The sequence below is a fragment of the Anabrus simplex genome, chromosome 1 (assembly GCF_040414725.1).
Source record: "Anabrus simplex isolate iqAnaSimp1 chromosome 1, ASM4041472v1, whole genome shotgun sequence".
Classification (NCBI taxonomy): domain Eukaryota; kingdom Metazoa; phylum Arthropoda; class Insecta; order Orthoptera; family Tettigoniidae; genus Anabrus; species Anabrus simplex.
Genome location: NC_090265.1, coordinates 619292697 through 619320380, shown reverse-complemented (window position 1 = coordinate 619320380; position 27684 = coordinate 619292697).

The window sequence follows — 27684 nt, the reverse complement described above, 5'->3', positions numbered from 1 at the left end:
AAGGTTCCAGCATTTCCGATGGTCTAATAGGTATGATACGATGGTGGTGATATAACTACAGCATAAACAAACTTAATCTTGAATCTAACCTAATTATCACATGCCATAGATCATGTTGCACGAGTCTAGCCATGAACACCACACACAAATATTTACCTTGCTTCTGTATACACGGCGACCTTACTGCTGTTTGTATAATGAGAACAGCTTCCAGTACCGACTATTACAACGTGAAGTGGTCGTGCAACACCCATCGTACCACCACTACAAGAGAATTGTTACTCGAGAATAATGGGCAAAACAACCAGATCCAGCTCCAGATAAAAACAGAGCAGGCAAACAAGTTTATAGCGAACTACAAGGACGCGATATTTTATTACAAAAATCCCGCAGAGTCTCGAACCACGGCTACCTTGGTGAGAAGCCAGTGACTATGCCCCTCGACTTTTACGCCCCTAAAGATCCATTCATCGTTAACTCTCAGTGGAAAATCATCATATTTGTATCAGATAGAGAGAAGATAACGTAATATATATATATTGTCTTCTTCTTCCCCTACTACAACATTTCCTATACCATAGCGGGGTCATGGGATCGAACTATACCGGATTTCTACCCTGTTTTCCAGACGGCAACCTTATTGTATTCTTCTGCGGTGCTTGCTAGTGTGTTGTGTTGTATGAATATAAAGAGAAGTGTGCTGGGGAAAACAACAACACAGAGACCCCTAATCAGAGGAATTAATCTGACGCGATTAAAATCCCAGGTCTAGCCAAGAATCGAACCTGCGACCGACTGAATTTAAGACTTCAACAAATCTCAGGAGCCGTCCAATGAATAAACATACATTAGTGACATAAAAATATGCTGCCCAAAGAGATCTTGATATTTTATGGGCCTAAAACAGCTGAACCGAACAGATGAGACGCCAACAGTACTTCAATCCCCTGATATTGAAAGAGAAGAAGTTGATAACAACGGAATACAACTACGTTCCTATAATAATAATAATAATAATAATAATAATAATAATAATAATAATAATAATAATAATAATAATAATAATAATAATAATAATAATAATAAGTGACTTAATCCTGAATCTAACCTAATTTTCACATGCCATAGATCATGTTGCACGAGCTTACCCATGAACATCACACGCTAAACCAAACTGATATTATTTTGTAGATTTCAAGAAAGCATGTGACTCTATAGACAGCCAAACACTTTTCAAGACTCTAGAAGGATTTCAAGTGGATAAAAAGAACAAGGGCATTAATCAGATAAAAATTAACAGGCACTACTTCAAAAGTTAAATTCCTAAGTGAAATAACTGATCCTTTAAGTATTAAAACCGGGGTCCATCAAGGAGACTGATTATCTCCGTTACTGTTCAATCTCGTACTTGAGAAAGTAATCCGGACCTGGGAAAGAGAAATTAAAGGAATAACCCTCAGAAGACTACTTTAAGATAGAATTCACTTGCACTTGCCTTTGCGGATGACATAACTATCCTTTCCAATAACAGGCAAGAAGAAGTTAATTCCATTGAAAAATCTCGTATGAGAAAACCCGATACATGGAAGGAGCTTCACGATATTTAGATGGACAACCTATGATAACTAAATTCGTCAAAATCTTTCAGGTGAACCAATTCAGATATTTGGGAGAAATTATTCCGCCCTCTGGTTTAAACCGCGAAACAAATAAAGAAAAAAATTCCAAGTTACAGAAAGCTTACAGGATCACTTGGAACGAGTCCAAAAAAAATCAATATCCCGGAAAGCAAAACATAGACACTATAAAGTACATTAATCAAACCTGAGGCGCTGTATGCTTCATAAACCTTAGTCATAGATGGCGGGTATCTAACCAAAGACATAGAGAAACAAGAAAGGGAAATTTTAAGAAAAATTTTCGGCCCAGTTTCTATAGAGGGAATATGGAGGAAAAAATCACCTCAGGAAATATATTGTCTTTATGAAAAAATAGCTCACACTTTTCAGAAATGACGACGGAAATTTGATGGACACATTATCAGAATGAACAGTAACAGACTAACTAAAATAATTCTCAACCTAGCCCTCTTGCTTCGTGAAATTGACACAGACCTCCAGGAAAACAATATCTCAGAATACAATATACAGGACAGATGTAAATTGAGAACCAAAATCGATAATCACCAGTTTGAAAACAAACCCAAAACCGGAGCAACTCTTACTTGGACAGAAGAACGAAGGAAGAAGCTCAGCGAGAGGATGAAGAGATATTGGGAAGAGAAGAAGGCCAACACATCAGCCAAGCTGGTTCAATCGAGCTCCTCTGTAGGGCACAACGATATAAAAAAAGTGGCTCAGCCGGTACAGACCACATTGGTAGGTTCGAACCTCGCCCAGTCGGGTGGTATTTGAAGGTTCCAAATACGCCATTTTGCATCATTCGCTTAACACACTTTTAATAGGACTCCTTCGGGACAAAATTCTGGCACCTCGACGTCTACGAAGTCCGTAAAATCACTTTGGTGATTTTAAATTAATAACATTAATAAGTAGAAGAAAAAGAAGAATAGTATAGCAACAGTTACTTTGAATCTGCTTTTCGTAGGGTACCTGTGTGTCAACTTTCATTTCGTCGATTTGCTCTGCCATATGAAAGAGATATCAGAATTTTCTTTGGTGTCCTATTGTTTTTTAAATATTTTTTTCGGGCAAACACCAAATACTTTAACAGAGATCTTTTATTTGCCGACATCATAGGACACATAATGCGAAAGGGACTCTTTTCCGACCTTGAACCTATGACCATGGGATCCAGAGGCTGACACTCTACCACTGATCCACAAAGAGGTCTTAGGTTCGGTCGACCTTAGAGGACCTACAGATGTAGCTCCGAAACCGGGATGACATCGGCGAAATCTTGATCGAAAAGGGAGGAGAAGGTAGTGATATAAATCATCTTCGTAGTGGCCATGAAAATTCTTGGTTAGGTGAAAAGTAACGGCTTCTCCTGTTCGTAAATGAGGCACTTTCGTGAAGTTCCTCATGGGGAACGCTTCAAGTACCTAGGTGTTAATATAAGGAATGATCTTGTTTGGGATAATCATATTAATGAGGTTGTTAAGAATGGTTACATACCACAGAAACATGCAATAGTGATTACTTCCCTCCATATAGGGTTGGCGTCAGGAAGGGCATCCGGCCGTAAAACAGGGCAAAATCCACATGTGCGACCCAGTTCGCACCCGCAACCCCACAGGTGTAGGAAAAAGCGGTAGGAAAAGAAGAAGTTAAGAATGGTTACATGGTTATGAGAGTATTTAGGGATTGTAGTTAGGTTGTAAATCAAGGAGCGTATAGGTCTCTGGTAAGACCACAATTAAAGTATGGTTCCAGTGTGTGGGACCTACACCAGCACTACATGATACGAGAACTGGAAAAGATCCAAAGAAAAGCAGCACGATTTTTTCTAGGTGATTTCCCGATAAAGAAGTACCTAGTGTTACGAAAATGATTGATTGATTGATTGATTGATTGATTGATTGATTGATTGATTGATTGATTGATTGATTGATTGATTGATTGATTGATTGATTGATTGATTGATTGATTGATTGATTGATTGATTGATTGATTGATTGATTGATTGATTGATTGATTGATTGATTGATTGATTGATTGAAGTTGTGCGTTCGACAACCATTCCCTCCACGAATATTAACCTGATGTTCATGTTCATTGTTGATTGAGTGAGCCTTTTGGGCTATACGCTTCGTCAGATTTAGTACATTTTCTGACTGGGATACGACCCACCTACATACATTCAGGAGAACCAAGCTCTATACAGAGTTTTACGCGGTGTCTGCGTTTGCTGGAAGGATCCCCTGTTTCTTCAGGTTGGTCTTGCATTGAGGTTCGCCCACTCTTAAGCGGTTGAGGGACCTCCATACAGGGTAAGGTAGGTCGGCGCCAGGAGCTAGTGACATGTCTGTGGACAGTGGGCTCCTCAATTTGTTAAGACGAGTTGTCTCTGGTGTTCCCTCCAGCGGCAGAGTCCTAACAAGGTAGCTCTTGTGGGATCTGAGACGAGAACTTGTATTTGATGAACATGGAGTGGATATCGATGGTCATTCTCGTGCTTCGATCTCTCGCCATCTGCAGCAGTGGCCCTCCGGATGTTGAGTGGGGCTATTCCAACAATCGGGGACAGTGGATCAGAATAATTTACTGTGCATCCACAGAAAGAAAAGGTTGAAATAGCTTCGGTTAAATCAGGAATATTTACTATAGATCCAAAGAAATAAAAAGAACAGTATCGTGAGTAAATCTAGAGAATTTACTGAATATTAATAAAACGAAAAGGAAACATTAACATTGTTCTGGAAAAATGAGAATTAATTTGGAGCTCTAAGGGATTACTAGGTGGAATTCGGGAATATTTTGAAATTTAATAAATTTAATGTAATCTAATGGGTCACAAACTGGACACTTTTTTCTCGTTCCAATTACAAGCCTATCTCTGCGGGCTCTGTTGCCTATTAAGACTGTTAAAGCAATCGAAATATTTAAATTGTGTGTGAATTTACATGTTATTGCCTCATAGTATTATTGTGGTCACTACTTGTAATGTAATAGTTTGCAAATTTTGGGTGAATTTCTAAATGCCTGCCTTTTAATTACGTTGCTCTACATGTAAGAGTATTTTAAGTTATAATTTCTTATATGTTACCCTACTCATATGCTATTTTTAACTGTCAGTTGTTTTATGTTTCCTGCCTGAATGTACTTATTCTCTATTGTTCTTTTTTATGGTGAAATGTCTCATTTCGATATGATACCTTGTAATATTTGGCTTTCATGGAATTGTTTGTTGTATTTTTGTTGTTGTTCGGTCATTTATGATTTAATGTTACTTCGTCATTGTACTACTGTACGTGGGCATTGTAACTGAAAGATCTTCCAATTGTAATATATTCGTTAACAACAAGAAGAAAAATCCTACCTGATACCAAAGCAATTGTTTAGGACGACTCGTGGACTGAGTTACGAGTGGCGTGTATACCCCTCTAATGCAGCCGCTGTCCTGGTTCGTTATATTTATTTGCAATGAATAAATTTCATTTATGTAAACCGCACTGAAAATAATTTTTCTGCAACCTCATTCATGTAGTATAATTAATATATATCAAACTAGATTAAATTAAATTAATTATGTAGTTATGTAATCATATATTAAATTGAAACACTTCCATATTTCTCGTATTATAATCTTTAAAAAGACTGATCTGAACTAATTAATAATAATTAGATGTTCATCTCTGCCCCTAACTCGTATTATGACGTTACTTCGAATAACAAAGAAACGAAACAAGAATAAATATATTATTTCCTTGCAAGTATAATGCTTGTTTACTGTAGAAGACGTGCTATTTCATGTTTCCTTTTCAAAATCATTGTAGATCATTGTATATGTGCTATAGTAGACAGTATATTATTCCTAACATGCATACTCATTCAGATGCCCTTCGTTTTAATAGAATAAAATCACTAACTTCGTTATTATTCTTGTAACAAGCAGAATAGGCCTTGGAGTTACATGAAAGTGAGATGTTTTTATGAAACAGGAGAGTTTTACCATGTATTATGACGCGTTAACTTCAAATTGAGTGTAACATTCGAGTGAGATGTTAGTAGAAAACAGAGAATTGTGTATTGTGGTGCGTTAACTTCAATTTGTGAGTATTCCATGCGTGGCATTTAAATGACCTGTGCCTTTTAAACGAACACTACTCTAGCAAGAAAAAAAATCATTTTCGAACTTGCGCAGAAATATCCTGGAGTATCGGTCTATAATTATTGTGTACACGCAATATTACTCCTCGAAGTCTCCGCGAACGTGACTTGTCAAGTTTAATTTAGTTGAGAGCTGGCTGATGTGTTTACTTAACTCCTCGGAGGACTTGGTCTCTTACTAAATGAGGAATCGAGATGAGTTATCTTGTGCACCATTTCCTGTCTCCAAGTTGGACTAAGCTCAGGGTAGAAGCGCATGGTAATGTTCGAAAATAAAGGGCAACAGGAAGATCTCTAATTAAATCATACCAATAGCACATACAGTGTAAAAATGGATACAAATCTACTGAATAACACACGAGTAATAGGGTACAGTGGATTTATTATCCCAAAAACATGTATATAGCTCATGCTAATTTATATAAAACTTTACGAAAAATGACGTAAAACGACCTGAAACGGACTGTAATTTTGCGCTCACCGAAATAATTACATAAATAAAGGAAAATCAAACAAAGCAACACGGGTACGTCTCACAAATTAAATCGTAAATACATTATATTTACACTGGAAATTCGGATTTGTGCTACATTCGATTATGGTGTAGAATGGTCCGTTAAGTTCCTCTGTCAATAGCCCTAAGGCGCGATGTGATACCGCCCTTATGAATGCACGCGTAATAATCGGAATAACTAGCTACATTTTTTACAGTCCGACAATTCGGATACACAAAATACCAGCACTAATTCAGGGATGTCCCTCACATATCCCTCCATTTTACACAGATTATATTAATGGGCGAGTTCCCATTGGAAATGGATCAGGATGGGAACCTGAACTTACCTCAATTTAGCCTTGCGGGCTAATAATCCCCTTATGCAACACTCTTCTGGGACACAAAGGGCATCATCCTCATTGACTGGCTAGAATTTGGGACCTCGATTAATAGTGCAGCATATGCGGCAACCCTTAAGCGCTTATGTCGTGCCATTCAAACTAAGCGGCCGGGAAAATGGGCTGAAAGTGTGCTTCTGCAACATGACAATGCCCGGCCTCAGACCAGCCGAGAGACTATCGCTACAATTGATCAAATGGGACTCTCGGAGCTGCCACACACACCATACTCTCCCAACTTAGCACCAAGTAATTATCACCTGTTCGGGAACACGAATAAACCTCTGCGTGGTCACCGTTTTGCGGATTTTTTCAGAACTGGGCACAGATATCGGGGCATGGGTACGCAGCACTGCGAAAGAATGGTTTCAGGAAGGTCTGGAGAGACTGACACATGGATAGCAAATGTGCATACACCGAGCTCGATAGCTGCAGTCGCTTAAGTGCGGCCAGTATCCAGTATTCGGGAGATAGGTGGTTCGAACCCCACTGTCGGCAGCCCTGAAGATGGTTTTCCGTGGTTTCCCATTTTCACACCAGGCAAATGCTGGGGCTGTACCTTAATTAAGGCCACGGCCGCTTCCTTCCCAGTCCTAACCCTTTCCTGTCCTATCGTCGCCATAAGACCTATCTGTGTCGGTGCGACGTAAAACAAATAGCCAAAAAAAAGTGCATACAGTAACAAGGAGATTATATTGAGAAGGTGGACGTAACAACTGATGTGTAATGTACTTCATTTGGGTAGAAAAAATAAAGTGTATAACAATACAGTACTCCCTACGTATATCGAGAGTGTGAGAGGAAAAACGTAGCCGTCGTTGTTGATGTCATTGGCTTCTGTTTGAACACATCCTTGAATAAGCCCTTATTCTAATGTCACTGGTAACGAAATTATTTTAATTAACAACTCTGTGAATTAATTTCAAAACGTAATTGGTTTCAAGCTACAGCAAACTCCGCACACTCTGGTATCCAGTCTGTGAATTACCATGACCTACAAAGAACCGGCAATTGAAAATGATGGACCAGACTTCATAAATTTATTCTGGGAAATCTAATAAACATATCGTAATGTGAGACACGTGCTAAAAACGGTAAACTTTCAAAGTTGTCTTCAGTCATACCACAAGTGTTCTATGTGACCACCTCGCGTAACACGACACACATCAAGCCGATAGTCTATCTCCTGTCAAACTTTGTGTAGTGTGTAGTGTGTCCCGGCCAATCTCTGCGATGGCTGCTGTGATGCGGGCACGAAGTTCGTCCAATGTTAGTGGAAGAGGTGGTACGTAAACATGATCCTTTACGAAACCCCACAAGAAGAAATAACATGGGGTTAAGTCGGGGAAACGCGGTGGCCAACGAGTGAGAGTTCGATCTTCCAGAGATGCACGGCCTATCCAGCGTTGTGGCAATATCTCGTTGAGGTGGCTCCGAACGTTGCCATGGTAATGCGGAGGGGCACCATCCAGTTGAAGAATGAAGTCTGCACTATCCTCTTCGAGCTGTGGCAGGAGCCATTGTTGCAGCATATCAAGAAAAACATTTCCTGTCACAGTAGGTTCAATGAAGAAAAAGGGTCCATAAACCTTCTCATGGGAAATGGCACAAAACACATTCACCTTGAGAGAATCGCGTTGGTGTTCCACAACTTGATGGGGATTAGAAGTTCCCCAGATACTTACGTTGTGTCTATTCACAGTAACGGAAAGGTGAAAAGTCGCTTCATCACTGAAAATTACCCTTTCGGAGAACCCATCCTCTTCCATTAATGCGAGAAAATCAGCACAGAAGGACGCTCGAGCAGCATAATCAGTGTCTTTTAAGGCCTGCACCAGTTGCAAGCGGTAGGGTTTCGTAAACGTTTCCGCAGAATGCGCCAAGTTCAAGTTGCCTCGCTGCCCGGTAGGTGGACTTCTGCGAACTCCGCACGAAACTGACGCGAACACGTCCCACTGCCTCTTTCCCGGACGAAGGACGCCCAGTAGACTTTCGCTTACAGATGCAGCCCGTGTCTCTGAATTTTGCATACCACGCACGAATGGCTTTTCCACACCTGGTACAGAAATGCCGTTGAACACTAATCATAGACTTATTTACACGGTAATCAAGCACACGGAACGACTTCTGCTCTCCGGCCGTAGCCATTTTGTTTACTCGCCTCCTGCGCGCTCGTAACACCTGAAAATGAAACCACGTGGGATGAAATCTAAACTCAACTAAACTTTAAGAGTTTGCCTTTCTTTGCGCATATCTCACAGTATGATATATTCATTATTCATAGAATACATTTTTGAAATCGGGTCCATCATTTTGAACTGCCCTGTATAAGATCATGGACATTGTTTGACCAAATTCTCAGAACATGTAACAGTTCTCTCTGAGAGTACTTCTGCAAAATTTCAGGAAATTTATTCCAGGATGTTGATTCGGAAGACGGGGACATGCAAAATAAAACTGTCCCAGAAAATAGTTATAATAGAACTGACGCAGTATTGACCCTTATTAATGAAAATCACACAAGATGGTGGAAATGACGTCATCTGAATTAAAAACTGAGGATCAAAAAGTCCTGACTCCTCTTCACTCAGAAACCACCGGCAGAACTCAACACGCGAAGGTATGTCTCAACGCTTTAACGCATGCATTACAGTCAATTTGTAAGAATACAGTTGTAGGTCGTTTTATGGTAATGTTTCGACCCGACGATATCTTTAATCCCACTCCCACAGATAAACGGCGTTGAGATTTCGTCGGACTTCATTCCAGGCCATCCTGCGCTCAAGCATTGTTTTCTGGTGTTCGCCGTCTTTTCGGATAATTACGGTTTTCATTCGCTATAGACCCCGGTTCACACAATTTCACCACTAAGTTTTGCATTGCAGACCTTGCTGGACGTTTTGCCAAAACACTTCCAGTCTTAAACTATTGCGCGAACAGGTCCGCAAAGATTTTCCACGAATCGCGCTTCAAATATCACTCGACAAAGAACACGCGCTGTTTTATCGTGAGCACCATTTTGTGCTGAATTCAACTGGTCACTAAACATGTCTCCTCCTCTCACTCACTCACACCTAATTGCACAGCGACGTACTAGCAAGATGTGCACCCTCAGACATGTGACAGCAATCATTGGGGCATCGAAATTACGGTTCCCAGGATTTCCGGTAATGGAAAGTTCTCCTGTTCATTAACAAAGGTTAATTCCGCGTCAGTATTACAAAACATTTTCCCCTGTCAGTTTTATTTTGATCACTTTGTACAACAATATTGCCTCTCTGTCTACACTTCAAATATTTGGCAAATACAAAACTCACGAGTTTCAAAACTCACGAGTCTCAAAACTCACGAATTCCATGAAGAGGATTAGTGAGAACAAGTTTCTCTACCTGGGCCAGTCTCAAAACTCACGAATTCCTGGAAGAGGATTAGAAATAGTAAGTTTCTCTACCTGCCCCAGTCTCAAAACTCACGAGCAAGGCCAGTCCTTCTTTGAATTGTCAAATGTCCACCCTATTAGTGATGGGATAATCGAATACTTTAATAATCAAATAACTTCCATCCGATTATTTAAATAATCGAATAAACAATCAAATAAAATAATCGAATGAGTTTCAAATATCATTCAGTTATATCGCGCGGAATAATAGGATGCGACACGGATATTTTTTTCGGTTTAAATGTGTCTGGTAGATAACCGACTGAAGTAAGCGAATAGATGAACGCTTACGAAAATTAGAAATACGCCTTTTTCCAAATAAATCTCCAAATGTTGAAACTAAATGAGTGAATTAACTGGCTTGACATCTAATATCTCTAAATAAAATTCCTTATTAAAGTAAATGTTGCCTTCTGGCGCATTATGGAGCTAAGCCCCAGTACTAACAACTGACAGTTTCTTTTCACTAGCAGTGGGAAATATACCTACTTTAATTTTATGTCGTCCAGCTGCATGCATAAATGGTTTAAATGGTTAGCATGCTGGCCTTTGGTCCAAGGGGTCCAGGGGGTCCCGAGTTCGGTTTTCGGCCGGGTGGGAGATTTTAACTTTCATTAGTTAGTTCCTTTGGCTCGGGGGCTGGTGTTCGTGCCGTCTTCAGCATTATATTTCATCTTAGGTAGGGCTTCATCCTCACAGTCGTGCAGGTCACCTATACGGCGTCAACTCTAAAGACCTGCACCAGACCACTCCGGAGGCCACATGCCAGTATTATAAATTTATGTGAAAGGTAAGAAATGCATTATATTTACTTTGAGACAACAGCAAAATATTTTTAAAATAATGATAATAATACACCTCGGTCTCTTTCATTCACTAACAATTATTTTTCCACCGTCGGTTGGGGTGGCAGAATAACATTCACAGTAACCGCTGCCTGTCGCAATAAGCGACAAAAAAAAGTGGCCCCAGGTGCTCTTAAAGTATTTAAGAAAAGACTAGATAAACAACTGATAGGCAATCTGCTACCAGGGTGACTGCCCTAAGTCGATGGAAAAAGGGAAGCGTGAGTCACCGTACACCTCATCCCTCCTGCAGTCATTGCTAGTACCTGCTGTCCGGAGTCGTGAATTTTGCGACTCATTAGAATGTTTACTTTAGCTACCAGTTTGTATTCGTGAGTTTTGATACTACTGGTCACTAATTATAACCCGTGAGTTTTGAGACGTAACCGAAAAATTCGAACATTGATTTAGTTTGTCATTTCATGGAAAGGTCACCGTTCCCGCGGTCTAGGGGTAGCGTACCTGCCTCTCACCATGAAGCCCCAGGTTCGATTCAACGACATGTCAGCGACCTCAACTTGGATGTGAGAACTGAGGGCTGGTTTGAAGTCCATTCAGCCCAGGTGATTAAAACTGAGGAGTTATCTGACGGTGAGATAGCGGCCCCGTTCGGAAAAATCAAGAATATCGGCCGATAGCATTCGCCGTTGAGACCACATGTCACCTCGTAATCTGCAGGCCTTCGAGCAGAATAGCGGTCGCTCTGTAGGCGAAGGCTCATCAGAGCTGTGACGCCATGGTGTTTCGTTTATGGAAAGATCACGCCAAATTTACAAAAGTGATATGATATGAAAGTTGTGATTTGAGTAGAAGTTTTGTAGGAGAAAACTGAGCTGCAGAATTTCACAATGTTGCTTAGTAGAAGAGGATTCATATAATCCTACAACGCTTAATCTGAGAAAAAATAAGGCTTTTAACGGACGTAATGGGAAAGAAGAAATTTGATCACCTTTCGTTCAATTAATTTTCTGATAGGAAGAAAACTTTTTTTATAAGTTTCCCATTGTAATCTAGGCCTACGTAATAATAATAATAATAATAATAAGAAGAAGAAGAAGAAGAAGAAGAAGAAGAAGAAGAAGAAGAAGAAGTGTTCTCATTAGACCTGTTTCCTGATACGGGGTCGGGGATGAAATTGTATGGCAGGTTTTTATGGCCGCATGCCCTTCCTAACGCCAACCTCTGCTGAGGAACTTATGAAGATGAAATGAATTATGATGACTGAAATCGGAGAATGAGGTGGAAGGAATCGATTGTGGCCTATGAATCTGAACTGATCCGGCAATTGTCTGGAAATGAAAAATGGGAACCACAGAAAGTAATACTCTCAGGGAAACCGACGGTGGTGTTCGAACCGACTTGTCATTTGAATGCAGAGCTTGACTCCATAGCTGCAGCGCATTAACACGCGCGGACACTTGACTGGGTAATTTTGATAATAATAATAATAATAATAATAATAATAATAATAATAATAATAATAATAATAATCGTTTGATGTCCCTACATCGAGTATGGATTCTCTCCTGAAGTATTCCACACACTCCAGGATAAAACTGACGATAGTTGAAAGTCGAGGAATTATCTTTGATCTGTAAAGGAAGCCCTTTGCTAGAGGAATTATGAAGAAACGTCTCCTTCTTCTTCTTCTTCTTCTTCTAATAAAAATAATAATAATTATAATAATAATAATAATACCGAGCAAGTGTCTGCGCAGTTCAGATCACGTAGCTGTAACTTTGTATTCGGGAGATAACGGGTTCGAACCCCACTCTTAGCAGGCCTACAGATGGTTTTCCGTGGTTTTCCATTTCCACACCAGGCTGTACCGCAGTTAAGGCCACGGTCGCTTCTTTCCTACTTCTATACTTTTCCTAACCCATCGTTTCCATAAGACATATCTGGGTTGGTGCGACGTCAAATTAAAATAATAATAATAATAATAATAATAATAATAATAATAATAATAATAATAATAATAATAATAATAATAATAATAATTTCTATTGCAGCATTGGGATTGTCTTTTCTTCGTACTGTGGCTTTTGTTATTAAGAAATATGTTTTTCGTTTAAAATAAGAATAAAAATATTTCTTAGTTCTGAGGATGTCCAGAGAAACACTAGCATGAGGCGCCCATGTCTTTCCTCTCTTTTGGATTATTCCTTTACCTTACCTGCTACCAAGTGGCATCAAAATTAACTGTTTTAGCAGCCTGTCAGTGTGATGACGTGGCATAAAAACGAAGTATCATATCAGCTTGCGACCTATTGCTCAGAGAAATTTCCCATAATCCTGTTTTTATAGCTTTTATCTCCACTTAGGGCTTTCATTTTTCAGAAAGTAAATATAAATAAAGTAAATATAACTAGAGAAAATAAAATGGAAAATGGTTACAAACTTTGACGCTCATTCTTTTATAGGAAATTGCACCTGAATTTGTGTTAAGAAATGTACAATTTCGGTTAAATTTAAATACGTATCGATAACATCATCAACGAAAATAACTATTTGAGACAGAAATGTTCTTTCCTCTCTGAATACCAGCACGTAAGATCATTGCTTTAACCTTTTGCTGCAATATTCGCAGCACGTTGTTTCGTTGAACATTACCCCTGTAATACTTTTAGGTCAGATTTTCGTACGGTACCATGCCATTTATTTCATGCTCCCTCGACTTCAACCCTCCATTGTACGGAGTTAATCAGCCTGTCATCTCCTGTCTTCAAAATCTTTTGTTCTCAACTCTGCGTGCAAGAACAAGACGATATAGTCAAAGCTGCAGTTCCTAGAAGAGCTCGCAGACTTTACTCAGGGTTGTAAAAGCCGCCAATGAAGATCGTGAAAGGAATATTGGAATCTAGACGAGATGAAATGATAATTCCTTTATATATTATACTCGTATCTTATTAATTCCTGGAATACATTGATAAACATGGGCTACGGAGAGAGAAGGGAAATTAAGAGCAGTTCGAGTAAGTGAAGTATGTTAATTTTAGTTCCTAAGCAAACTCTGAAGTCTCTCGATAGAAAATGGTAAAATTTAAGAAATCAAACCAAATTTTTAAAATTGAACGGTAGAACGCGTTCTTTTTATAACACTAGAATTACACAATGAAATATTTTAAATATAATATTTCATCATCCGATTTTACTCGCCCTGTTTTTTTTTAGAAGAAGAACTTACACTGATCGCAAGTAGCACTTACCAAAGGATGAAACTTGTATGTTGCTGTTTTATTATACATATAACATTTATCCGCATGACGAATAAACACTTACCCCAGAAGAAGACTGTAGAAATGACAAAGTATACTGAGTCCACTGACGTAATCTTCAAAAGAAGTTATTCGATAGAGATTTAATCTATTATAGAGTCATATCCTATATTTTTGGGTATAACTGGTAGTTCTATTAATATAGATGATTAGAGCAGTGGCATTCTCTCAGGGTATGTAAATTGTGTGTCAACGCGAAAATAAAATCGAAAGAAAAATTATACATTATTTCAAATGTTTAAATGAAATATTACATTAGAGTGCGTTTTTCTTTCGTTTTTGTTCGTTCCGCTCCATACACCATAGTTAGTCTCAGCACCGCCCGTAACCGTCTGCTACGCCGCCAGGGTTTTGGTTCTGATTCCAACGACTCGGCAGCTTCACTCCCTGGAATGGCGCATGTGCGCATACGCTCTCAGTACACTTGCATCATGCTTGCTAAATCTGACCAAGGCGTTGTTTGAGTTTCAAAAGTACTGTGTTGATTTTTGTTTTTGACTTCCGCGCGAATGTATTATTGCTTATGCAATCAATTTGGAGGTTTAAATGTTTTAATATGGGTAGTGTAAGCATAGTAAAACCATTTTTAAACACTAGTTTTTCATCACTTTCTTATAGAGAAAAAAAAAACAAGTGATTGACCGTAGCCGACCATGATCAGCAATTTTCTGCACGCCGGGCTGAGTGACTGAGACGGATGAGGCACTGGACTTCTGACCCCAACTTGGCAGGTTCAATCCTGGCTCAGTCCCGTGGTATTTAAAGCCTCGTGTCGGTATATTTACTGGCACAAGAAAGAACTCCTGCGGCACAACATTTCGGCAACTTGGCGTCTGTGAAAATCAAAAGAAATTGACTATGAGAGAAACGTATCAGTTAATATCAACTAAAGGGTAGCTCAGTTCATTGGGAAAGACGTGGGTTTGATTAATGTCAGTAAGCTGAAGATCTTAGAAACGAAATTCCCACTTCTTGAGAGGTTCACTCAGTATACTTAAGAAATGATAATCATGGCGACAGAGGCAAATAAATAAATAAATTAAATTAATAAATAAATAAATAAATAAATAAATGTTTTACTCAAACACTTTTATAGAAAATCAGCTCACCTCATCGCCGACGCCGTAATCCTTAAACGGGATTACGGGGTAGGCAGACATTTTTCCATTTGTTTTCACGTTTCCACTTGCATTAAAGCATTTCCATTTTTCTCTCTCTTCGATTAAACGTTTCTTCACATTTTCGTTCTCATTTCACTGCCAAATTTGGCATCCTCATTATCTTCCTCACTAATAGGAAGTAATGACCTCAAGTTTTGCAGTTTATAACAACAACAAAATCTAGGCAATCATAAAATCAACATTTAGTTCGTTACCATGACGACTGACAAATATTTCCACGTCAATGATGCTCGCTGTTGATGAGACCTAAATTCATTAATAATTCCATTATTATTCGCCGTAGGCAAACATTCTTGCAATAAACAAGTTGGGAAATTGTATTTTACAGATATTTTATTATGTATTCTTACAGTTTCTCGATGCACGAAATATTAAGGGAAAATATGTCACTTTCTGTTTTCGTTCCTTGAGATTCCAATGCCATCGTACGCTAAACAAATGAGCTAGCATTGGGGACTTAAGGGGTTAGAACCCCACTGTTAGCAGTCCTGAAGGTGTATTTCCGTGGTTTCCTACTTTCATACCAGGCAAATTGTGTGTTGTTACCGTAATTGAATTGTTTATTTCAGAAAGCAGTCAAGCGCCAAGTTTGTCAATTTCGGGAAAACAAAACAAATTGTCTAGCATCAGACAAAATGTTTTGGTAGGGGTTTCAATACTTTTTACTGAAAATAGTATATATTTAATAATTTTTATCTATCGAAATTGGTTTGATACTTTCTAACTTTGGTGTAAGAAAGAACTTTTTCCCACTTAACTGGTTTCTGCAATAAACAAGTGATGTAGACGTATTATTATGGGATAATTCCCAAATATTTTAGGATTTTGTCATAGAACCCATATTTGTGGAAAAATAAAATATTTATAATTAGGTTTAGACTACATCGCCAGTATAAGAAACACAGCTTTCTCCTTTTACTCTTGCATTGCGAATAGTATTACGTTTGTATGCTCTTTCTTTTATTACTCCCCGTGCCCTTTTAGGCAGACGTTCGTCTTCTGAGCTATCACTACGATTTATGCCTATTGTAATTATTACAGTAAAACACTGCGCTAACCACAAAACACCTTTCAATCAGTTGGTCACTAAACAATGAACGTTCGAAAACCGAAACAATTGATTCCATAAGCACAGCAAAACACTGAACAGCTGACTATTCTGAATTCAGAGCAGCAGTGAAAGCGGACAAGGTGCGACACAAAATCACGAACTGCACCTGCAGTTTACTGCAGAAACCAGCCAAACAGTGTTGCTTGACTGGTTTCTAAACTAAACAGGAAATTCAATATAATGTCTGACAATTATAGTAAAATGTCAGCACCGAGCTCGGTAGCTGCAGTCGCTTAAGTGCGGCCAGTATCCAGTATTCAAGAGATAGTGGATTCGAGCCCCACTGTTGGCAGCCCTGAAGATGGTTTTCCGTGGTTTCCCATTTTCACACCAGGAAAATGCTGGGGCTGTACCTTAATTAAGGCCACAGCCTCTTCCTTCCCAGTCCTAGCCCTTTCCTGTCCCATCGTCGCCATATGACCTATCTGTGTCGGTGCGACGTAAAGCAACTAGCAAAAAAATCTCAGCAGGGAATAATCAGGCATCTTATCTTCCTCTTCCTACGTTTTTCGTTCATTCTTGTGGGGTCCCGGATGCGAACTATGTCTTATATATTATTTGGTCCAGTTTAACGGGCCAGATGCCATTGCAGATGCCAAACCTATATGTAGCACTGTATTCACTATTGTGTCACTAAGTGAAAACTGTTTCCAGCATTAAAATGTGCGTATATCCTCATAGGAACATATTCCGCCATTAACTATTTTTTGCTTTGCTGGTTTCTGAAATAATCGATTATGGCCACGGTCCTTTCTTCTCACTCCTATCACCCTCCTATTCTGTCGTCGCCTTAAGACCTGCCTCTGTCGGTGTGACATAAAACGAATACAAGTATATTTATATCCTAGAACGCAACCTAGCTTTGCTTGAAGTTAAGTACAGAGTTTCGAGGAAATATGAATTGTTTTCCTGTGATGTAGCAAGAGTTTCGAGGAAATATGAACTGTTCTCCCGCGATGTAGCAAACAAACAATCAAACAAACAGGAACATACACACAAACAGCAGATGGACATAAACTGAACTAAAAAATTTGAGTTTTGTGTACCTAATCAATGATATAAAAGAAATCTGATGCAAAACATTTAAAGTGTAGAGACAATTTAACTTATTTATATAGATATGAAGACCCTTATCTCAGTCCAAAAATATAAAGTAACTCTAACATCAAATGAACATTACAGAAAGTGCGAGTTTATTTTTGAAGTGAGCAAGGATTCTTTTGTTGGATATATGGTTGTTTCGTGTACTCACTTCCTAGAATATCATAAAATAGAATTGAAAATAACATCCTCCAAAGGAGACTTGTGTATCTGTAACGAGCACCGCTGTCCTTGCTGTATTTTTCAAAGTTTATAACTTAGGTAACTTGTTCAACAATGACCCGACTCCTGTATTCAAGGAGGAAATCCTTGATTCCTATGCTTGTTAGCCCGAGTTGCAATCCATGCTACAAAGTTGAACATTTATGGCAGGCATTCTCCATCCGCCAAACCGCTTATATGATGTGTATGTATGTTGGGTAATCAGCCCGAAGGCTGGTTTGATCCTCTGCAGCTTCGCCAACAGCTGTCATAAATAGCCTGGGCGTCACTGAAGAGGTGTACTAGGGAAACGAGGAGTGAGGTAGTTTCCCGTTGCTTTCCTCACCGAGCCAGCAGTTGCTCTTACATATCAGTCTGCCAAGCCCACTGAAAGTATGCACCAACTGACCCTATGAGCGATATTTTCACACCATTCATAACAGTTACTGGCTGCATAAGGAATGGTATTACTAGCATCACTCATACCTCAGTCACTTTCATATTGTCAAAGCCAAGGATGAGACTGTGACAGGTCAATGAAAGTAACAAATTTGATATAGCCCATACCAGAAGACATAGTGCACTGTAAACACTACATCTCGCCAGCAAAGGCATCTTATATGATAATGTTGAAATATAATAGAAATAAGCTGAATGAAATACAGTATATTTAACACTCAGAACTCAATAGTGTGATGTATGTCTAAATCCTCATTAATTTCGTCAGGTAAACAAAAAATGCACCACCAGAGATTTTACACATGTTGACATTGTACAACACTAAGTGTCAAATGGACCATTTTCTGGCTTTCAAATATTCGGATAGTTCCTCCGGTTTTGAATAAACGATCGGAAGTCAACACACTACAACAGATCCAGGAGATATGTTCTGTATTATCATTGGTAGTGATTCAATCTAAATTTACTGAACCGGGTAACAAGTATAGTCTATCCTAAACAAAAATTATGGTATGGGCTTTGCATAAACTTTATGGTTACGGCCCATCAGCACCAGCTAGAATTTATATTACTTTCGAGACATAAAGGAAAAACGGGCTAGACGACACTTCCTAATAACAAACCAACTTCGCTTTCTAACCTATTACTGTCTAAAACCCCGGGACATTGTTGTTGTTAATAATTGTTAATAATGTATTGTTGATAAATAATATTGTTGTTTATACCGATTGTTATATTTTACATTTAATTAAAATTATTATTATTAATGTAAAATGGCCCTCCATAGGCTGTATCTAATAAATAAATAAATAAATAAATAAATAAATAAATAAATAAATAAATAAATAAATAAATAAATAAATAAATAAATCTTTCAGCGACTTTGGAAAGAGTTAGGAAAGTACTGTACCACACAGTCAACGTGTGTACCTGCACAGAATGAAACATATGTTTGTGTGAAAGCAACAAATCTTCTTTCCTGGCTCTTCTCCCACTTATCAGGAGTCGACACTATCATAGATTACACCTTGTTTTACGGCCGGATGCCCTTCCCGACCCCTAATCTTGTGGATTGATATATTAACTATTGCGCATTTCTATGATGGTCTGTAATGTATATGTGTAAGTAAAGGTGTGTATTAACACGATCATGGACACGCATTCACCGATCTAGAGGTATTAACCAAACGTGATTAAAATCCCAGATGGGTCCCTAACCGAAGGTCTCTTCATCCGACAGATAATTAAAATCACTCATTTTCTCATGCCTCTTTATTATTATTATTATTATTATTATTATTATTATTATTATTATTATTATTATTATTATTATTATTATTATTATTATTATTAGTCTTTTTCCCAATTATCTTGGGTCGACACTAATGTTGAATTTCCAGTTTCCCGGGCGGATGCCCTTTCTAATACCAACCCTATGTGGAGGTATGTATTGACAATTGAGTGATTATTTTTCGCGGTTGGTAGTGTGATGTGATGTATGTAAGCGTACTGAGAAAATATTTGTTGATGCGAATGCAAACAAATAACACAGGACCTGGAGGAATCCAACCCAGGGCCCTAGGAACCGAAGGTCACCGCGTTGACCATTCACTCAAGGAGCCATAAGGTTTAGTTCCAACTCACAGAACGTAAAGTGCTACTGTCTACACAGACGGACAGACAGGCAGGCAGGCTGACAGACAGACAGGTCTTACTTCATCTAGAGAAAGCCTCAAGCAACACTTCTACTTGCACTCGCTGACGTCTCGATGAATGGAACAGAAAAGGAGAATTCCACCCAATTCCCACCAGCTATATCCCTATTAAGTCACCAGATACTTCACACATATATAATATAAGCTACTTGGTCTCTGTCACTATTCGTCGTTTCATCCTCTGGAATAACAATTTTTTGAACCAAAGTTGAAGGCCATCGTTCTCCTTTCCTTATTCACAGAGCGTTTAATATATCGTCGCTGGAAAGGTAAAAGGTTGTATTCCACAAAGCTCTTCCTATCAATCATTCTCCTTAAGACTGGTCACGCCTCCCAGCCACATATGGATACGCATTCCATCAGGACAATGTCCGTTGTGTTCGTTTTCCTATGTCGACGATTAAACGAAAATGAACCTTACATGCATTGTACACTAGGAGTGCGTAAATACGTAATGCAAACGTACATTCCTACAGTACGGTACTGTAAGGTTCATTTTCCTTTACACATGGGCACAGGAAAATGAACACAAGAAAATTTGTTCTGATGGACTGCATATCCATACGTGGCTGGGAGGCGTGACCAGTCTTAAGGAGAATAATTGATAGGAAGAGCTTTGTGGAATACAACCTTTTACCTTTCCAGCGACGATATTTTAGAGGAGGCTTAAGTGAGTCATTTGTAACTGTGATCGCACAAAATTGAAAATCAATATTGGGAGCCAGGAGGTAAATTTCCAATTAAAAATAATTCGGAAATAAAATACATCACAATTGAAGTTAATAGAACGCAGGCGATGTCTGATGATTCAGGAATAGAATTTTATTGGATGGCTAATCGTAGACATAGGCAGAGTGGGGGGATATAAGGAAATATACCCTCCATCCCCGAAATATTTATATATTTTTAAATTGTTATGGACACTGATTTAAAGAAGTCATTGCTTTTTGCAATTAGTATTATTCGTGTATTGTATAGTACATAAAAAACATACATCAACAGAAATCATTAATATAGCCTACATCAGGGATGGCGAACCTATGCCACGCGTGTCATTAGGTGACACGCGAACACGATTTCGGTGGCACACCACATGACCATCTTAACATTTTTATGTACGTTTTGTACTCTAGACTATACATATCTCATCCATCGTATAGTCATAGTGTTTCAGGTTTAAGAAATAAATACCGAATATCTAAATTCTAGTTCCGTTCGAACGTGCATTATGGCAACACTACAACACCCAGAGGTCCTGAAGTCAAGTGAAATAAATGTCAGATGCAGCCGACGAGCCATTCGCTCACCCATATCAAGTGAATTAGTGAAATTTGGCTTGTGTGTGGTTGCCAGCATCGCGTAGTTTTTCGTAGTGAGTAACTGTTTATTGTTGTGAATTTTGTAAGACAAATAGTTGCCAAGAAATTATCCCAATATTGAGATATGGAGAAAGTATCGCACTTTATTTCCAAACCTCATATTGCACAAATGACTTTTTTTTTTTTGAATGGTTAGATATTGGCAGTTTAGAAATGGAGTTGACTGAATTTTAAGAAAGCATGTATGGGTGAAAATTTCGTACTATTTGATGAAGCATTAGTGAAAATCGGGTGTGCTGTGGATGGTGAATACTCTCTCCAGAAGCCGGAGAACTTAATACTTGAACAGTGGAACAGTCTCCCACAAAAGAAACTCGCTACAGCGATACTTACTTTGTTTGGGTCATCATACGCCTGCAAGCAGATATTTTCTACAATGAACGTTGTGAAGACAAGTTATGAACCTAACATAAATGACAAAGCTACTAACTATTTTTGCGGTATTCGCAAAATACGACCATGAAACATGCAATCACATGTATTTGGTATTTTACAATATATATATGTAATATATTATGAAACACAATTTGGAATTAGGGATGGAATTCGGTGGTAGCGGTGGTTAGTAGGGGTAGAGGTTGTATCCATTACAAACGAAAATAACAAGTGGCACAGTAAACAGTTGAGAATAATAATCCAGACCTAAAATGGCACACTAGTTGGAAAAGGTTCGCCATCCCTGGCCTACATTATAAGTACAAAATATACACATTATAAAAGCTGAAACTATCATGCAAGCAAAAGGGTGTTCAAATATTTAGATCTAAACTTTCTAGCCTTCGTATGGCCTCAGTAGAAGCCATCACGAAGTCCTGTGCTGATCCAACGAATGCCCTGACAATATGGTCGATAGTCTGTTTAACTGAATCACAAACACAGGCTGGAGAATATATCATACCCTACTTAAACATCATTGATCCGCATCTCCCATGGTTAGTATAGACTCTGTTGAGGGTCAACCACATCTTGCAGGACAAATCTTCTTCTTTTTTTTTTTTTTCCTAGTGGCTTTGCTTCGCACCAACACAGATAGGTTTTATGGCGGCGATGGGATAGGAAAGGCCAAGGAGTTGGTGGTAAGCGGCCATGGCCTTAATTAAGGTACAGCCACAGCATTTGCCTGGTGCGAAAATGAGAAACCACGGAAAATTATCTTCAGGGCTGCCGACGGTGGAATTCGAACCCACTATCTCCCGGATGCAAGCTCACAGCAGCGCGCCCTTAACCGCACGACCAACTCGCCTGGTACGGGGCAAATCAAAGCCAGCTGTAACATTCTCAAAGTTGAACAGTGTTTGCCACTGAGTCGGAGCTACACTGTTCCACTCTTGTTGCCAATCAGTTTTTAGATTGCTATTCGTCGTACGAATAGGAGATCATGATTTTAGGCGTCTGAATCTGATTTTAACGTCTTCATGGATGGGGAAATTAGCATTGGTCATAATTTTGTTCTATTCTCTGCTACTTCTAATTAATTAAGCAGAAGAAAAGGGATGGTAATGTTTCGACATTTAACTAAACGCAATAAATAAAGATTAGTATTAGCATCAGATTTCCTTAAATCCTGCGGGTTGCAGATTAGGCTTCGACCTACACGTTGACAAGGTCCAATAACTCTGCACTCCGACCGACCAGCCGAGCAGAGAACCAGTGGCTGCGGCTCTACCGTCGCTCTACAACTCTGCATTCGGTAAACGGAGAGGGACTGGCCTCCATCGTTGGCTGACCTGAGATTAGTTTCCCATGGTTCTTCATTCTACTACACTGAGACGAATGCCGGGAAAGTGTAGGCCACGTCCGCCAACCCTCTTATCTTCCCAGTACAAGAGAGGGAATATCGCGTTGACTCAGCTCAAGTGTGGTGGCCATGGACTTGACACGTTTATTCCTTATATTTTTCTTTTGTTTACATTTCCTCTACGTCGCTGATGAAGAAATCTGTAGTGTTGTAGAAGGAAATAAAGATATGATATGATATGATATGATATGATATGATATGATATGATATGATATGATATGATATGATATGATATGATAATTACAATTTCGTGTGGCTATTTCTAGCCGAGTGCAGCCCTTGTGAGGCAGACCCTCCGATGAGGGTGGGCGGCATCTGCCATGTGTAGTTAACTGCGTGTTATTGTAGCGGAGGATAGTATTATGTGTGGTGTGTGAATTGCAGGGATGTTGGGGACAGCACAAACACCCAGCCACCGGGCCACTGGAATTAACCAATGAAGGTTAAAATCCCCGACCCGGCCGGGAATCGAACCCGGGACCCTCTGAACCGAAGGCCAGTACGCTGACCATTCAGCCAACGAGTCGGACTGATGTGATGTGATGTGATGTGATGTGATGTGATGTGATGTGATGTGATATCTAGCAGAACATACCCGTCATTTACGGGTCGATAGTTGGTGATATGACTGACTTCTGTTTGTACCAGTCGTTCACGTGTAAGCTACCGGGTGCGGATTATTAAGGTATGAAATCAATAGCCTAGGCTACAGCAACCTTCGGACAATCTGATATCCATTCTATGATTACTATAATCGGCCAAGTAACAGTCGAACAACGAACCATTTGCACTTTATTCTGGTTTTATCGCATAAAATATAAGCACATTCAGAAAATTCCCAAAGATAATTACTGAAAAGAATTAATAATAAGCCTGTAAATGATCTAGGAGAGACAGAAGATACACAGAGGATAGCTACCCTTGAATATGTTACCGTGAAGATACAGCCTCATAATTCCTTTTTAATAATTCAAACTATTTTGAGCCGCCTCTGTGGCGTAGTGGTTAGTGTGATTAGCTGCCAACCCCGGAGGCCCGAGTTCGATTCCTGGCCCTGCCACGAAATTTGAAAAGTGGTATGAAGGTTGAAACGCGTTTCACTCAACCTCGGGAGGTCAAATGAATAGAGAGGGGGGGTTCGATTCCAATCTCAGCCATTCTCAAAATGGTTTTCCGTGGTTTCTCACATTTCCTCCACAAAAATGCCGCGATGGTACCCAACTTAAGGCTATGGCCGTTTCCTTCCGTCTTCCTCGTCTATCCATTCCGATCTCTCCATCCCCCACTCAAGGCCCCTGTTGAGCATAGGAGGTAAGGCCACCTGGGCGTGGTAGTTGTCCCCCTCCCCAGTTGTATCCCCCCGATCGAAAGTCTCACACTCCAGAACACTAACCTTGAGGCGGTAGGGGTGGGACCTCTCGCTGGATCCGAGGGAAAATCCAAACCTAGAGGGTAAACGGATTAAGAAAGAAAGACTTTTTTATATTGTATATTATTTATCGTTTCTTTTTCTTTCTTTTTTTTTTTTTTTTTTTTTGCTATTTTGCTTTACGTCGCATCGACACAGATAGGTCTTATGCCGACGATGGGACAGGAAAGGCCTAGGAATGGGAAGGAAGCGTCCGTGGCCTTAATTAAGGTACAGCCCCAGCATTTGCCTGGTGTGAAAATGGGAAACCACGGAAAACCATCTTCAGGGCTGGCGACAGTGGGGTTCGAACCTACTATCTCCCGAATAGTGGATACTGGCCGCACTTAAGCGACTGCAGCTATCGAGCTCGGTATTTATCGTTTCAGCATTTTTTTTAAATACCCCTATCCAATAATGGAAATTTCTTTCCTTTATAGGAAAGAACTGAACGAGTGGGTGCGGCTTTTGGGTCACGTAGCTGTCAGCTTGATTTCGGTAGATAGTGAGTTCGAACCCCACTGTCCTGTCGACAGCCCTGAATATGTTTTTCCGTGGTTTCCCATTTTCACACCAGCCAAATGCTGGGGTGTACCTTGAGCAATGTACTGAAACGTTCAGCCTGACTTTCTTAATCCGACGATGCTACCATTCTCAAACTACTCAAGCTGGTCAAAGGATTGTCGAATGGGGCGTCAGGGCATGCTACGAGTTCAAGCTTTGTGGCTCACACTGCTGTTGCGATCTTACTCTGTGCTTTGCAGCTATGCATGAGATAGTGATATTTATGCTCTCCAGTGCTACTTCGGCGTAAACAAATCAGCTGGACCACATGTCACCTAATGATGATACATTAGCAATGAAATTTATAAAATTATTTTTCTCTGAATACCCGGGCCTGAGTGGCTCAGGCGGATGAGGCACTGACATTCTGAGCTCAACCTGGCAGTTTCGGTACTGACTAAGTCCGGTGGTATTTGAAGGTGTTCAAATACGTCATCTCCACGTCCGCAAATTTAACGGCACTTAAAAGAACTCATGCGAGACAAAATTCTAGCACCCCGGCATCTCAGAATACCACAAAAGGGGTTTGTGGGACGTAAAACAAATAACATTATTACCATATTTCTCCGAATATCTAAAATATTACTTAAGAACATTACGGTTTTCACTCATTCATATATAAATTATTCATATGAATGATTGCTGTGAATTAATAGAAGCCTGACATTGTATAGCTGGTCCCGCTATTTAGGAATAGCTTGCCTTTTACCCAGATGTCTCGGCTTCGATTTCTGGCCAGATCAAAGACTTTTACCTGGATCTGAGCGCTGGTTTGAGGATCCCTCATCCTAAATGAGAGCAATTGAGGTGCTATCTGACGGGGAGATAGCGCCCTCGGTCTAGAAAGCCGAAATTATCGGCCGAGAGGATTCGTCGCGCTGACCACGCATCGCCTCGAAATCTGCATACCTTCGGGATAAGCAGCAGTCACATAGGAGTCCAAAGTCCGTCAGAGCTGCAGCGTCATTTTTTCTGGATATTACCATGCATATGTGAAATGTTAATGAATTATGACAAATGGGATATCGAATCCTTACGTAACTTATCGTCACTCGAATAGATAATTTGTTTTAACCTTTAACCTAAGAATGACATGAAGATAGTCTGTTTTACGTTAACTGTATTATCAAGTCTATGGTAGGATTTGCCTGCTAAGAAAGGTTAGTGGAGGAAATATCACGTCATATTTGATGTATATTTTTTCTGCTTGTACACAAGACAGGTATGCTATGCTTTGAAAAACTTTGTCATATCATTGCAGAGGAAGGCACGTTTAAAGCAGGCTTGGTTCTTTGATGCCGGTAAACAATGTAGATAAAGTGCTTTAAGCTGTCTAAGGGCTCACGTTGGAAATCCGTTCGTTGAAGAATTTCGCAGCTGCCACGGAGAGATATGCAATGCCTCGAACAGGAACAAGCTCATGATGGCTGGCCTCGAACATATTGTACTCAAAATACAGTCTCCTAAACCACCGTTGGAAGACTAAAAATGCATTACATTCAAAATACTGCGACAGAATGGCATAGAATGTAGTAACATCTCTTCCAAAGTAAAGTATCACCCACCAATACTACACAGAGTCCGTATTGGAAAAAAAAATAGTATGGTTTGCTTTGACAGTGTTGTCAAGTTCAACGTAGGATTTGGCTGTTAACCAAGGTTGATATGTTGTTTACCTATTTGTGCGCAGTTTAAACAGATAAGCTAAGGGAAACCTTTAAGAATACAAACTAATAATAATAATAATAATAATAATAATAGTCCGACTCGTTGGCTGAATGGTCAGCGTACTGGCCTTCGGTTCAGAGGGTCCCGGGTTCGATTCCCGGCCGGGTCGGGGATTTTAATCGCTTCTGATTAATTCTTCTGGCTCGGGGACTGGGTGTATATGTCCGTCCCAACACTCTCCTCATCATATTCAGACAACATACTACACTACCAACCATCACAGAAACACGCAATAGTGCTTACATCCCTTAATAGAGGGTTGGCGTCAGGAAGGGCATCCGGCCGTAAAAACAGGGCCAAATCCACATATGCGACGCGGTTCGCACCCGCGACCCCACAGGTGTGGGAAAAAGCAGCAGGAAAAGAAAAAGAATAATAATAATAAATTTAATGTTTTGTTTTAGTCATCAGTCTATGTAACAAAGGCTTTTCAGTCTGTCAAACACACAACAAACAATGAAAATTAAAACACTATAAACATCTTGTTACATTTAACTAACACTGGAAAACATGGCTTCATTTTTAACAAATCATCAGTCAATTGAATATTTTTGATGCAGCGCTCCATGCCAACCTATCCTGTGCTAAACTTTTCATTTCTACGTAACTGCTGCATCCTGCACCTGCTCTAATTTGCTTTTCATATTCATACCTTGGTATACCCCTACCTTTCTTACCGCCTACACTTCCCTTAAAAACCCACTGCAAAAGTCGTGGGTGTCTTAAGATGTATCTTATTATTCTATCACTTCCTCTGGTCAAATTTAGCCAAATCGATCTCCTCTCACCAA